Raw genomic sequence first — 15,280 nt, 5'->3', positions numbered from 1 at the left:
GTTGTTGTCCATGCAAATGCTTATCTACTGCTGCAGTTTTAGCTCTTATTACTGGTGTTGTCAGAAGAAACGTGCTGCAAGGCCCTTGACGATACATATATAGAACAAGCACATGTCGATGCACGACCTGAGCTACTGCCGAGTGCCCCACTGGACCACACAGAGTTTGCCTGCAGCAATTGAGGCCTCATTTTTCTAATGATACGTGGGAGTTGCCAATGTGTGCACGTAAATATTAGAGCAAAACTAACATGCAGTCTATATTAGCTTGTCCAGCTTGCTGCATTTGCAATTTTCCAACACCACTAAGAGTTATGTTGTCTTACAATTTAAAAACCATTTTGACTGAACCATAAGCACATCTGCAGTTCAGTAGAGTTTAAATGCTGCAACTTTATTTCCAGTGAATATAAGAAGAAAAATAAAATGTGGCTATGTGGTGACTGCCGACAAGAAGACCCTGAAGCAGGCAAAATAGCTGGTAGTGACCATTGCCTGGAATAATTTCACCGGTGTGAATTGCATATTACTGCTTTTTCAAGGTAAACATACTTTACAACAATGGGCAGGCCAAAGCCACTCTCTAATTCTTCCAATAATTACATACAAATCAACCTATCCCACAAGAAAAAGGCTACAGTGTTAGTAACCACAAGATTTGTTAATATTTCTAAGGAAGCTTTATTTGCATGCAGTTATTTACATCCATTTTCAACTTTCCGGACGTGAGTAGAGAATATAGTAGTCAAAGTCCCAACTCGTCGCTTATGCCCCGCAAGAGCTGCAGGAGGAGAGAAGACGCATGTCTTCGTACAATTCAGTGAGCCCTAGGAAAAATAATGCCCCTGTTGCAGTATTAGGCCCTCCCAGCCTTTGACCATCACGAAAAAAGTTTGCCCATTCCAGGTTGTGTTTGGAGCAGCTCGCAATAAAGTTATCAATGTCGGCAGACACTCTACATGAGGAGCACAATGGGGTTAAGGCAAGGCTAACCTTGCACACCCATGACAGTGTACACAACGAGGCTGTTCTTACAAGCCCACTACCTTTACATGCAACAGGATCCACTTTAATCTTGTGCACATGCAGCCGAACGGAGGTAGCCTGAAAGCAGTGAAGAGACGTCTTGGCGTGGGGAAAAATCAGATGTATGCACTTAAGGATAAGCAAGGCAATGTCATCACAAATAGGGATCAAATAGTCACAGTGGCCGAGGAGTTCTATAGGGATCTGTACAGTAGCCGGGACATACAGGATAATGCCGAACGAGACAGTAGTTCAGAGGAGATAGACATCCCACCAGTAACGACCGAAGAAGTAAGGAAGGCTTTGAAAGAAATGAAAGGGGGCAAAGCACCTGGTGAGGATCAGATAACAGCAGACCTCTTGAAGGATGGCGGAGAAATTGTACTTGAAAAACTGGCAAACCTGTATACGCAATGCCTAATGACCGCAATGGTACCGGAATCTTGGAAGAACGCGAACATCATCCTAATCCATAAGAAAGGCGACATGAAGGACTTGAAAAATTACAGGCCGATCAGCTTACTGTCAGTCGTCTACAAGGTATTTACCAAGGTAATCGCTAACCGAATCTCTGCAACCTTAGATTTCAGTCAACCTAAAGAACAAGCAGGGTTCCGTAAAGGTTATTCAACAATGGACCATATTCACACGATCAATCAGGTGATAGAGAAGTGCGCTGAGTATACTGAACCCCTATATATAGCCTTCATAGATTATGAGAAAGCATTTGACTCGGTCGAAACCCTAGCAGTCATTCAGGCATTACGGAACCAGGGGGTAGATGAGCATTATGTAAGGATACTAGAGGATATCTACAGTGGGTCTACAGCTACCATCATCCTTCATAGGGAGAGCAGTAAAATACCTATAAGGAAGGGTGTCAGACAAGGAGACACAATCTCTCCAATGTTATTCACAGCATGCTTACAAGAAGTATTCAGAACGTTGGATTGGGAACAGGTGGGAGTAAGGGTTAATGGAGAATACCTCAGTAACCTCAGATTTGCTGATGACATTGCCTTGCTAAGTAACTCGGGGGATGAATTGCAAAGCATGCTTTCCGCACTGGGCGAACAGAGTAGAACCGTGGGCCTGAAAATTAATATGCAGAAAACTAAAGTAATGATCAATAACCTCGGGACAGCACAGCAGTTTGAGATAGGTGGCGAGGCAGTGGAAGTGGTAAGCGAATATATCTACTTAGGCCAAGTTGTGACCCCAGATCCCAACCATGAGGCAGAGATAATTAGAAGGATCAGAATGGGGTGGGGTGCATATGGCAGACATTCTCAGATAATGAATAGCAGCCTACCATTGTCGCTGAAGAAGAAAGTGTATGACAGCTGCATCTTACCGGTACTCACCTACGGGGCAGAAACTTGGAGGCTTACTAAGAGGGTTCAACTTAAATTGAGAACGACTCGGCGGGCAATGGAGCGGAAAATGATAGGTGTAACATTAAGGGACAAGAAGAGAGCGGAGTGGGTCAGAGAGCAAACTGGTGTTAAAGACATATTAGTAGAAATTAAGAAGAAGAAATGGACGTGGGCAGGGCATGTAATGCGAAGGCAAGATAACCGCTGGTCATTAAGGGTAACAGAGTGGATCCCTAGAGAAGGCAAGCGTTGCAGGGGGCGGCAGAAAGTTAGATGGGCAGATGAGATCAAGAAGTTTGCGGGGATAAATTGGTCACAGTTGGCACAGGACCGAGGTAATTGGAGAATAATGGGAGAGGCCTTTGCCCTGCAGTGGGCGTAGATAGGCTGGTGATGATGATGATGATGACATGCAGCCTAAAACACTCTCCGGGTTTAAACATAGTGGGACAGCGATGCCAAACAAATGCATGATACCAAATTCAACTGACCAGGCAGCAGACTAAAAAGTACAATAACTCAACCGTTTGCAATGTGTGATTTAGCTCACTTTTCACTTAATTAGCTTAATGAAATTTGGAAGGACCAAAGGACGACAGTTTTATCGTAGCAAACAAAAATGGGGCTGTTCCTCTCATGTTGGCTTTGTGATATAGCTTAGGAACGGCAAATTTGTGTTATTTGTAATGAACTGCAACTGAAAATTATTTATAGTACCTGCTGATGCTGCCTGTATCTACTTGGTAAATCCCACTGTTATTTACCGTATTTGCACAATTCTAATGTGCCCCCAATTGTAATGCACAGTAAAATTCAAGATCCAGAAACCACAAAAATATCTTGGCACTGATTCTACCACGCACACAAAATAGGGCTCTTAACAAACACCTCAGAATTGCTCAAAACCTTTGATTGAACATAAATCGGCAGACTATGTGGGCAGCTAAGGCCCTTCCCTGAAGATTTGCACTTAAAAAATGTGGTCCCTTTGTTTTTGCCGACTGCTAACACGCAACTCTAGGACGCCTTATGAACGGGATGCTGAATTCCCTTTCGTTTCTGCCAAGATGATTACTTTGTGTTTAAATGAAGCCTCAATATTTCACTGAGCCCCTTTGTTATGGTTTTGAGTTGGCGTTTTCAGTTTTAGAGTTTTGAGTCCGATTGTGAACGCACAGGTATTTTTGGATGCCTACTTTCATTTAAAAAAGGTGTGCGTTGAATCGTGCAAATACGGTAGTCATTTAACCAGTTTAACATCATATAATTTCCTTCAAGATAATTCTGATAAAACAGGAAACTGCCAGTGACCAGATCAAGTTCTTAAATTTAACTTTTTGGCAGAAAGACAGGAGGAATCCAAAGAACAATGACACAATTCAACAAAAAGTATGTTCTTAACTATAGCTGAACCCTCCAGAGTAATAAGAATTTTGAGAATTAACTAACAAACTCAAAATTATAGTTTATAGCCAGCTTCATTATTTAAAAATATTGCTTTTCTGGACAATTTAGCTCTGTAGTAAATGGTTTTGCCAAGTTATGACAGAAACTAGGCAGCAGTAGCAAAACAAAGACATGACAGGTGAACAGTACAGCTTGCATGCTGTTGAAAGTTGTTTCGTAGGTCGGTGAAACCCTTGCAGTTCAAATTTGAATGGAAATTCAGCCAGCTCACGTGCCATTTCAGACACCCATGTATAAAGTGTATTGCAGCTGTTTTATGCCACGATAACTCTTTTTGCAGAAGCCCATGTGTTGACAGCCAACATCCTAATTGTTTACTACTCCATGATGAACTAATTATGACAAATACATGAACTCTCAGTAATAACAGAGTTGTCTTAAAAGTAATGTTTGTTTCGGTGTAGTTTCGGTAAAACACTATACTCGGTTACAACTCAAGAACGGCACCACCTTATGTAGTGTATCACTCCGCCAAAGCGCCGGACCCGTGACGTCATTGCACGCGCGTTTTGAAAGGGGTTTGCTATGAATGCGTGATATCGCCTGCCTTGTCTCACGCAGTTTGTTTGTCGTCACTGGAGTCGTTTATAAGCATATTAAGTCCAAAAAATCACGGGAACGGCTCACGCCATGTTCAAAATATTCCCAGTAATGCCCTACTTGCGCCGCACGGAGAAACATCCGGCTACGGTGATAAGGCACAGCGGCAACTTCCGGTGCCGTTCTTAAGTTGTCACCGAGTATAGTTGCAGCCGTTTTCTGTAACCATACTCCCCCCCTACGAGCTGATGTATTGACAGCAGATGGGAATTCCGAATTGTTGACATCTTCACGGTTACCTAAGAGTCGTCTTAGTGGCCAAGTGCACTACGACAGTAGCGTGACGTCAGATCGCAGAACCAGTCCCATTGAGGTACCTGGTACACCTGTGCATGCGCACAGCCAGTTTTGACGCCTCTGCGCACGCACAGTAGTGCGGATCGGCTACCGGGTGCCATACCGGGACCAGCTCAACGCTCTGCTAAACTCTTTTTTGAGATATCTACATTAGATTGAGCGCGCATTCGCGAGAAAAAATCGCAGCTAGTATTCTGTTGGCGGCCACTGGACACGATTCACCAACAAGGGAATCAATTACGAAAATATTTCATGAGGAAAGAGCGACCAATGTCGTCCCGTCTGACAGGCTGACGCCCAGTCCACTTTTCACAGGAGCTGAGGCTCGGAAGAGGTCTGGGTGGGAATGCAGGCCTCGCCCACAAGTAAGTTGAAAAGATTTTGGTGGCAGGGCGCTTGGCCGTGCATGTACTGCACCGCTGCACCATAAGCCGCCGATGGGTTCGCAAAGTGGACAAGGACGTGTATTTCTTCTCGTAGCACATCGTTATGACCACCGCGGTGCCATGGTTGTATAAAATGCGTGGGAGCATCGCCACCGCGTTGCCGACGGTTTGCACCGGGAGAGCGGAGGGCCAGACGGGGCTGCAAGGCTGAGTCGCCGCCTCTCGTAGCACATCGTTATGTCCACTGCGGTGCCGTAGTTGTAGCAAAGGCGTGTGAGCATTGCCACCTCGTCGCCGATGGTTTGCACCGCGAGGGCGGAGGGCCCGACGGGGCTGCAAGGCTGAGTCGCCGCGTTGGACTTCGCGCTTGCTGCTTGTTGAGGGGTCTGCACGACGTTACGCACACTGAAGCACATCCGCGACGTCTCTAGTACTCGAGCGCCGTGCAGGGACTCTCGGAGGTCCTTTCCGCGCAGGCTGGTGGACGTCGTCAAAAGGGCGACGCCGCTCAATGCACTGCGCCGCTGCATTTCGGCTAGAATAGGACGTGGCACGCACATTCGCCACGCGAATGCTGCGGTTGAGATGACGCTTACTTGCGTAACATCATGCTTCTTACACCATCGCATCACGAAGGGCAGAGCACGCCAACTGCATGACGACACACCATCACGATACCCACCAAATACCGAATATTGCCCAAATTATTTTCCTAAAGGGCCCTTCTCCGGCCACATTTGGCTCATTTCCTAGGTGCATTTGGCTCCTTCCTAGGTGCATTTTCTGATCGTATGCTGCACCACTTGGCTCCTTCCTACTGTGAATCCCAACACGGCCACCGTGATCGGCTGCCGGCGGCGCGCCGGCAGCAGCCGATCGCGGAGACCATGATCCCAAACGTGCGTTTCGCTCTGAAAGAGAGGATGGAAAAGAAGGGATCACTGGGAATCTACAAAGCAAGCAAACAAGAGATCCAGAAAGAGAACTTTTATGACAACAATGAAGGTAGTGCGTTGCTCTTTGAGGTGCGGGCTGGCTGCTTGAGAACTCGAACTTACTTACATGAGCAAATATTCGTCACAGGATGAGACATGTGTGGGACGTGGCAGGGATAAAGAAACAATCGACCACATAGTGATAGAATGCCAAAAGATTCGGCCGGATATAATTGGGGGGAAAGTCCTACTTCCTGAGGCACTGGGCTTCGCAGTTGATGGAAGCATTAACTGGTCAGCAGTAGGTATTACTAAGCAGCGGCTGGAGTATTGGTGGAAAAAAAGCAGGGAAGTCGATAAAGCCTCATCCCAAGCAGGGGTAGGCAGGGCAGAATTAAAAAGAAATCCGAATTGAGGGTTAACTAAATTTAAATTACTAAGATAGGCTAGATGGCGCATGCCGTCACCCCGATTCAAAGGGGAGGCCTTTAATCATCATCATCATCATCACCATGAACTTGCGTTGGCTCACGCGTCATATTATTTGGTTTATTTGAAAAGGTGCCTCGTTACAATAACCCCGATACCACTTTAAGCGCAAGCTTCACTCAAATCAGCTATATAATGAGGAAAACAGAGAGAAAAGGCTAGCTGCTTTTCCGCACTGTATGATGCATTATGGGCAGCTTGTTGCGATTGGCTGAGGCCGACAAAGTGCAGCGCAAATTCAACAGGGATTGTAAGCTTGTAAATGAGATACTTGCACCCAAGTTTGGTGCATATTCCTTTTATAGCAGTAAGAATAATAGGATAAACAATGAAAGTTACAAGCATAAACTTAAAGGGGTCCTGAAATACCTTCCGCCGATGCATGGATGTACATGTAACCAAATAAAGCAATGTATTAGCTATCTCCTCCCGCAAGAATTTTGTTAAAGCGATGAGTATTGGCTGAGAAATCGTAAATCAAAAACCGCGCATTATCGTCGCACCGCGTTTCCTCCTCCTTTCAACTTACTCACCGCTGTTGACGGCGCGCCAGCCTTCCCTCCCGTGATGCTGCGCACCGCGGCAGCGACGTACTTCCGCTATTGCGCTGCTCACACTGCCGTCTGCTACGGGCAAGCTTTGTTGACACCTTGAATCATGCACTCCGCTCAAGGCTGGAAAAGCGAACGAAAAACCTGGCCGCATGTGTGCGGCGGCCTGGCCTTGCCCTTTCGCAGTGTACGTTGCTGTCTTATTTTGCCGTGGTGGTAATTCCTGCCGGCGGCATGTGAAAGAGACATTTTAAACCGATGCAGAACCCGTGCACAAAACGCTTCAATCATGTGACCAGTTCAGAGCCTTCTAGTATAGAAGGCTCTGGACCAGTTCAGCTTGGGGCGACGCGTGGTGGAGAGCGGCAACGTTGGCAAAACATGCTCCGGCGCGGCTCTGAGCTTTCTAGCGCTGGAGCGAGCGCCATTTCTTTGAAAATCTCAAACATCGGTTGCCTTGGCAACAAGGCACAAACCGCTCCAGAAGTCGGTTACGGTTGCGTGATCCCGGTTCAGCTCGGGGCCCCATCTCGCGACATGTGGGCACTGCAGGCGTACCACTCACTCCCATTGAAAGTGCGAGATGCGTTTGGCATTACAGGAGGCGATGGTGTGTGTGTTGTGGACGCCTTTGTTTCGCGATGAAATGCGACGTTGTGCTTCTGCGGGTGGATAGTGCTTCCCATGTTCTGGATTATCTTTCTCGAGCGACGTACAACTCAACCTCGCTTGGGGTATGTGCAGTGTGCGTGGCTAAAAGCCATCTCGGCTTGCGCGCCAGAGTTAAGTGACTTGCTGTTCGTCCCCGCAAACCGCGCGCGAGGTGAGTGCCGAATTTACGACGGGCAGGAGCAGGCAACCCATCGTCTGTCAAGCGCGGTTCAGACTTGCAACGCATGTTGTGACGTTGTGTTCGTTCGAAACGCGTCTCTGGTTTGTTTTGAAGTTGAATAAAATGTATCCGCCAAACCCGGGCATTCGGCTCAGGGCGTTCTCTGCAATTGCACGAAAGAAGTGCCACGGGGCTTCAACGCTTTCTTTATGGAACGTACTCAGGTAAGAGAATATCCCTGTCGTGTTATGGCCGTGTTGCATTCAATACGAACGGTTAAGCGTTTGTTTACACTTGTTTCGTTTGTCGTAAAATGTCCAAGCACTCCGGCACTCTGCTGGCAGATCAGCCGGCGAGCCGACGCTGAGCAGATGACTCATCTCTTTGCCGGAAGTGCGTGAAAAAGCCGCCCGATAGCAGGATGCCTAGCTCATGACGAACATATGGGAATCGATGATGTAGACATGTGAAGATGGCAGCGTCCAAAAACACGAAGGGAAGGGTGAGAAAAAAGCGACAAACTTTGCAACAAAAGTGTGAGCTTTCCGCTGCGCGTAAAAGAGTAATACTTGGCACAGATGACGTTGACGACCCAATCTAACGATTGTGTGCTCAAAATGCCTTTCAGGGCCCCTTTAAAAGCACCAGTGCTAACGGCACACACTATTGCTGGCCGAAGCTGCGGAGCCGTCGGGCACAATGGGCTTGTCTGACATGACACTGTTAACTGGCATAAGCTACATTGCCACTTACGCAACTCTGTTTGTGGAGCATAACCAGTGTTTCACGAAACGATTACTATGAACCGTAACAAAAACAAGCCAGGTACACATCTGGTCAAAAACAAAGCGAGTGTGGACAGCTGTCCTTGCGTGTTATCATTGTGCGACGTAGGAAGGTGGACGGAAAATTAAGACAACAAATGACACGTCTCGCTGTTTACGGCAGACTTAGTCAACACACAAACTTTTGTTTTAGGTATCTGCCCTAAATATGCATCTCTGATGTCGCGAAACACACAATGCAGCGGGAGAAAATTTCGACTTAAATTGTTTAATTTCTCAGTGAATAAGGCATTGTTTGCTGCCTGACAAGTGGTAAGGCACTGTAAAACACCAAATCTTTCACCAACTTGTATTTTGCCGTCATGGCCTTTTGAGTGCAAAGCATTTTGTGGACAACGAAGGAGTTCATACACCACTCGCAAGTCAGCTAGCCCAGAGTAAAAGGATAGCGCACTAGAGGCTTTTCCGCTTTGAAAGGGGTTTCAAAGATGAGCATCCTTTCATTGGTGAGCCTCGAATTTGAAGACCTGAACTGTGTGTCACACATTCAGCTAACCTATGGAACACTGATTCAACCATTTTCTTGGCGTCCAACAGTGCATCAACGTCATGACAGTAATGAAGAAGGGAGCTGCACTCTTCCCATTCTTCAGCTATGACTTTTCGCAGCACCGATGCTGCCAGATTTCCTAGAGCTTCTCTCTCGGAATGCAGAGCCTGCTGAGGGGCCTCAAAAACATGCAACTCTCTGAGATCAAGAACATCGGCAGATGTATCTCATGGTGGACAGCTGCCCAAAGTAATTTCGGGCTGATTACGGTAACTATCTGGGAGAGATGAAAACGACCGCCCACTATGTGCTTAAAAACAGCACAGAAGTGCTTGCATGGGTATTTGAGCTTGGCAAAGTCAGGGAAAGCGCATAGAGGCTTGCAGAACTCAACTGTGTTCTTCATCATCGTCTCTTTCCGACTGAACAGCAAACGTGCCTTCAGTAGGCAGTTCCCTAATGTCAGAGCGTGTGTACTCCTCTGCATTTACAAGCCGCCTGAGCACGTGCATAATAAAGCTGTGTGGCCGCTTGTGAAGAAATGCGGGGACAGTGTCACTGTACTGTCTGTACAGTGACAACTGCCTCATCGTCGACTCATGGAACCTTTTCTCGTTGTCCGGAAGGTAGCCACAAACAACTGCTGCGATCTTTCCACTCGCACTTTTGACATAGTGGGCACCCTGCTTTGGGCTTCAATGCCGTTATTTGTCGTTAGAACAACATCAAATTCAAGCCTCTGAAACATTACCCACAGCTACTTCACACTTAGCCACACTGTTTCAAAGTAGCTGCGAAATTTTTCGTTGTTCCAGTAGTACTCTGAGTTAGAAGCAAGAACAGGTAAGTTAAGGTTAATAACTCCCACATGTGGGCGTCAGCTTCCCGGCGCGCAAGGCCAGCCGCGCAGTCAGAACGATCGACCGCCATGGGCGTACGCGACGCCCGAAACCACGAAACGACGGAAACAAGGGGAAACTAGCACTCTCTCTCGCTCGCTCTGAATTGTAGCAGCCCTAAAAGGGCACTTGTAGTAAAGTGGCCTTTTAGTCCAGTATAACTGCTGGCTTTTTGTAAATCTGAAATTCGAAGCTGTTATTAGCTATAGAACCTACTTTTTGTCGTTCCTAAAGCTAAGTTACGACGTCCTAGTAAATTGGAAGAAGTCTAGCCTTCATGCTGGAATAGAATAAGTGCACGGGCGAGGGATAAAGAAAAAAAGCGTCCTGCTGTCACCATGGTCTCCGTACCCTTTCTTTCACCTCCTCCGCTGCCATCTTTCGTCCCCGTGCAACAATCGCTCGTGCAACAATCGCTGCCCATGCAAGCATCGCACTTCACCGCCGAGTGCGCTGACATGAAGGGCGACAGCACAAAGTAATCGGTACATACGACACAACACACCCTCCACTCGACCACATTTCATTTGCGCATTTACCGCGAAAGCCTAATGTGGTAAGTACATCGAGCTCTACGCTCCGATGCACACAATCGAACCTCACTGTATTCGCCACATCACAGCACGGCGTTTGTTCGTGTGGTGATCTCCGGCACGTTGTTGCATGTCATTGCTGATGGCAACGTGACTCGTAGGATAGGCAGTGCAGAACTAGTGGTGGCGAACCTCGTCCTCGATTCTTCACGAGATGGATCGGTGTCGTCGTGGTCGCCGTTTCGCCGACGAGGCCTCAGCACGCCGGCATCACCCGTCAGCTCCCAGCACAGCGCACAACGCGAAGTCGAGCGTTTGCAGATCGACGCTGCACCGGCTGCACTTGGTTTAAATAACCGGCCTTGACAACTGACAACGTAACACGCGAATAGCATCGCAGTTTAGAGGAAGAAAATGGGGCGTCAAACAAACGCCGACGCCAACGTAGAGAAAACGCGTACGGCATACGATTTGTTTTGAATAAAACAAGAAAGAAATTATCTTTGTCACGTGACTTCCGGTTTTGACGTCACAATTTTATGATCACGTGACCAGAGCAAAAGGGGGCACGGAGGAAAGAAAAAATTATTTCCTCCATGAAAGGGGGTACGGTCATAGAGTTTCATACAATAAGTTATTTGTATGAAACTCTATGGGTACGGTGGCTAGTAAAGGGGATGTGGGCATTCCATGGAGGAAAGCTCCATGGGGCATTCTATAGTGAACTAGAATGATCTAGTGGCGCGAACGGCGAGGAAGGGGCGTGCTCTTCTGTGTAGAAAACACCAGGTGGCGCTGCTGCGCCATCTTCGAAAGGCGCCGCCGCGGCAGGCTGTCGCTGTTCCGATGTTGGGTAGTAATAAACCTTTACAAAAAAAAAAAAAAAGGCTACTTGCGTTTGGCATCCCCGTAACATTTTGTTGCAAATCTGCCCGTTTGAGCTGTAGGGAAACTGCTATAAATCGAGTTGTTTGGTGTCGTCTGCTACCTGCGCAGACGATCGATGCGAGCGTACGCGTTAATTCGATGTGCTGCCGGCTGACAACTGCTATGTTTAATTCTTTACGAATGGATTTACTTTTTTATATTTACTGTAATAAAGTCCCGGCATGAACCTACTTGTGAATCTCACTCTACAAATCAAATTATACCCAGTATTCACGCGTCCAGTAGCACCCGGCTGATTTTCTCAGCAGCAAAGTTTGCAATGAACAAATTACCTTCAGAGGAAACTTTCCCCAGGCACTTAGTGCTGAAGGCAGCGTCTCCAAATGTGTCGTTTGAGATCGCAGCTTCGGTGTTAGCACGTGTAATACATCACTAAACCTCCTAGCCGTCATGGCCCCTTTGCAGGCCGAACTGCTGTCAGCTTCTTGCAGCACACTGTTCGCAACAGCTAGGGAATATATTTAACCGCTTCCGCATAACACACCACGAAAAGAATGTTTGCGACGACACTTTGTCGTCATGTGGATAGAAGAGCACAGATTTCTCGTGAAAAATGTCTAGCTTTTTTTTTTCTTCGTATCGAGCTAGCGAAAAGAACGTTTCGATCGTCGGCAAAATTTAGCCGGCACCAGAGCTTTAAAGGAAGCTTGACTTCTTGAAGATGGCTCATTGTGAAAGCATCCCATTCCACAGAACTTGCGACTTCATTTGATGAGCACTGCGGAGAGAGAGAAGCCTCGTGGTGTGGATGGTGCACCTCATCTTTTTCGGCTCTTCAGCTTTGTCGTGGCTTGCTGGCTGCCGAAACTGAAACTCTTGTCGTTGCCCGCCTTTTCCTTTGCGGCTTCCGCGTGCATGCTCCGTACAGAATTCGACGCACAGTCAGGCAGGATAGGTACAGCACCTGGAGCCAGTGACAGCTTCCCGCGTGCAAGTCGCACTTCACAGCCGTTTATTACGTGGATGTAATCCCGCAATAAGCACTCGGGCTCAAAGTGGCGCTCACTAAACGGCTGAAGATATGGTCAAGAGTTTGTCCAGTCTTCCCAAATTTTGTTCCCACTTTTTGCAAAGTTCATCGTCCAGGGGAGCGGCGAACAAAGACGCCTTGGGAGCACTTGCAGGGTAACCACTGTGACAACCCGGAGCAAAGCAATAGGTGCGCGCCCGTCCTTCGTTTTGACATCGCGTACCCGGCCTGGCCAACCTCTATTCGACAGCACTCGCAATAACTATATTCCTGACGATTGCATACCTCTTGCTTCTGTAGGGGAACATCACGGAAACGTAAAACACGCAGAAAATGAAAGGCCAGCCTCGGCCATAAACAGACGGAGAGTAGCTGTCCGACCGCGCGCCGCCAACGTATTGCACATCCGCTCATATCGTCTGCGCCGCTAGCAGACGATTTGTTTGTAGCCGTTGCCCGATGGCTCAAACGGGTCTGATAAGCAACAAAACGTTCCTAGAAAAGTACAGGGACAACAAAAGTGAGCATCTTTCTTCCGTAAAGGTTAATTACTATACCACAGTAAAAAACGGCAGCGGCAATAGCTGGCGAGCGCCCCAAGGAACGGCCCGTGCAACCGCGGTACCGTTTTCGGAGAAGGCGCAGTGGCGCCCCTGGCGGCGGTAGACGCGCTTTGCTTCAGCCGAACGCTGCAAAGCGCTCCCGTTCGCGCCACTGGATCAAGACATTCTAGTTCACTGTAGGGCATTCCATCGGGTGTGGGGGCGATCGGGTGTGAAATGAAGCCCACCCGTCCAAATGAGCATATTTTAGCATGAAACTCTATGCAAATGAGCTGCCATTTTCCCATAGGCGAAAATCGTTTTTATTTATTTTCAGAATAAGCAGGTAAGTACCGTCGTTGTTCCCGGTGTCAAACAAAATAGACCACAAAATGCAACCTTCTAAGTTTGAGCGCGAACAGAGCGGCGGCCGGTTCGCTCAGGAAAATGTTCCAATTATCGTTGCACCCAGAAACTCTGTGGTTGCACCACCCTGTATTGGCGGTGAGCGCGACCACGGGCGGCGCTGCGAAGCGGGCCTCCGTGACGTCAGCTTAGGGATTCTCGCATGTGTCGTCTGCTTCATTCGGGCTCGCTCTCCCTCTTTTTTAGCGCTCGGTTGACGTCTGACACTTTCCCGCACCAGATTTGGCGTGTGCGTAACTTTTTACCAGAATAATAGACTTAAAATCGCATACACTAGCTCAAGGAGTGAATTAAAGTATAGTTTTGGATGCCGTACGGAAGAAGCATTGCCGGCGTCGCCCCATTCCTCGCGAAGCCGGTCCTGTGCGGAGCGTGAAGAGTCGGAGCTCGGCTTCAGCTTCTGTTTTAAGCAGTCTTTCGAACAAAGGGAACAGCCAGCTGCTAGTCACTGACGAAAGCGAAAATACAAGACCAAAACAAAATCCAGGCCTTTGGGGCTGTCGGCTTTGGCAGAAGGCATTACATTTTCCGGTAATCCTATGTAAGGTCAAACAGCTTTTGTGAGCTTGCATCACGCCACTTTACGTTGTCATGGCGTGAAAGTATGCACTATGGCATGCACTATAGGCTGCAAAAACTGCCGGTTGAGTGACAATTAAATAACCCATTTTGTGTATAGGCACCTGCTGGTTTCATACCAGGCTTGTATGGAGGTGAAATAACACGTGTTTGTTCAGACGTGGAGGGATATTTCGGCACATTTCCCGCAGCCCGAATTCCAATATTGAGATATAGGCAAATTACATTCAAGAGGAGGAGGAGGAGGAGAAAACTTTAACAGTAAAATCGAGGTGATTAGTGGTCCGGGTCCTCAGTTCAGGACAAAAGATTAAGAGTAAAACTATTTATACATCGATCCCGTGTAGACCAGGATTTGTTCTTTACGCTTGGAAGGGTTGGAAAACATCCTTGTAATATATGCACGTATACTATTCATTGTGTTCGTTAGCGTGTATATCAAGCCTTCAGCGCCGTAATCCTTGTTCTGGTTGAGAGTTAGTTAAAAATTCGGAGCACAAAAGCCGCCTTCGACCACTGGACAACGTTGTCTGGGGCGCGATCGCGGTGGCGTAGCACCAACCTTCTCATTGTGTTTGCATGTGAATAAACAACGCACGCTGGGGATATGCACCTTCTTGCACGCAGCCGTAACGAAAGCCAATTTGTAAAGAAGGGAATGTATGCCATGCAGCCTGAGGAAAATATCCACACGATTGTTGTGAGCCTCCCGAACACCCCCAAAGCTACTAATAAGACGCTCGTGATGGTGCAGAAAAAAAAAAAAAAACATTCATCTGATACAAGTCAACAAAAACGAAAGAAGCAGAATACAGCTGTAGCTATTTCCTGCTGTGCGATGCCCAGTGCTTGGTATGTAGCATTAAACTGCTGAGTCTTCATAAGAGCATCTCAAAAATACTGTAGGGTTGCCTAGGCGTTTTGAATACTTATCGAGGAGCTCCGAGCGCTAAACCTCGCCTTTAAGCTAGAAAGGACGAGATGCTTTGAAGCAAGTTGTTCTCTCTGTCCTCGTGTGTTGAAAACTTGTGGGGGATACAGCTTGAAATTAATCAGATGTGTCAGAAGCTGGCGCAAATAACCGAATTA

General features: G+C 47.5%; 1 protein-coding gene across 9 annotated transcripts in view; it reads right to left on the bottom strand.

Annotated features, from left to right (window-relative positions):
* Positions 1-15,280, bottom strand: part of LOC144155851 (uncharacterized) — a 1,021,707-nt gene that overhangs the window by 985,470 nt on the left and 20,957 nt on the right. The window lies entirely within an intron of this gene.

Source organism: Haemaphysalis longicornis, unplaced genomic scaffold, assembly GCF_048455015.1.
Source record: "Haemaphysalis longicornis isolate Haplotype H1 unplaced genomic scaffold, Haemaphysalis longicornis Haplotype H1 scaffold_1, whole genome shotgun sequence".
Classification (NCBI taxonomy): Eukaryota; Metazoa; Arthropoda; class Arachnida; order Ixodida; family Ixodidae; genus Haemaphysalis; species Haemaphysalis longicornis.
The sequence above is the reverse complement of the archived record's forward strand: the minus strand, read 5'-3'. Positions and strand labels throughout refer to the sequence as shown.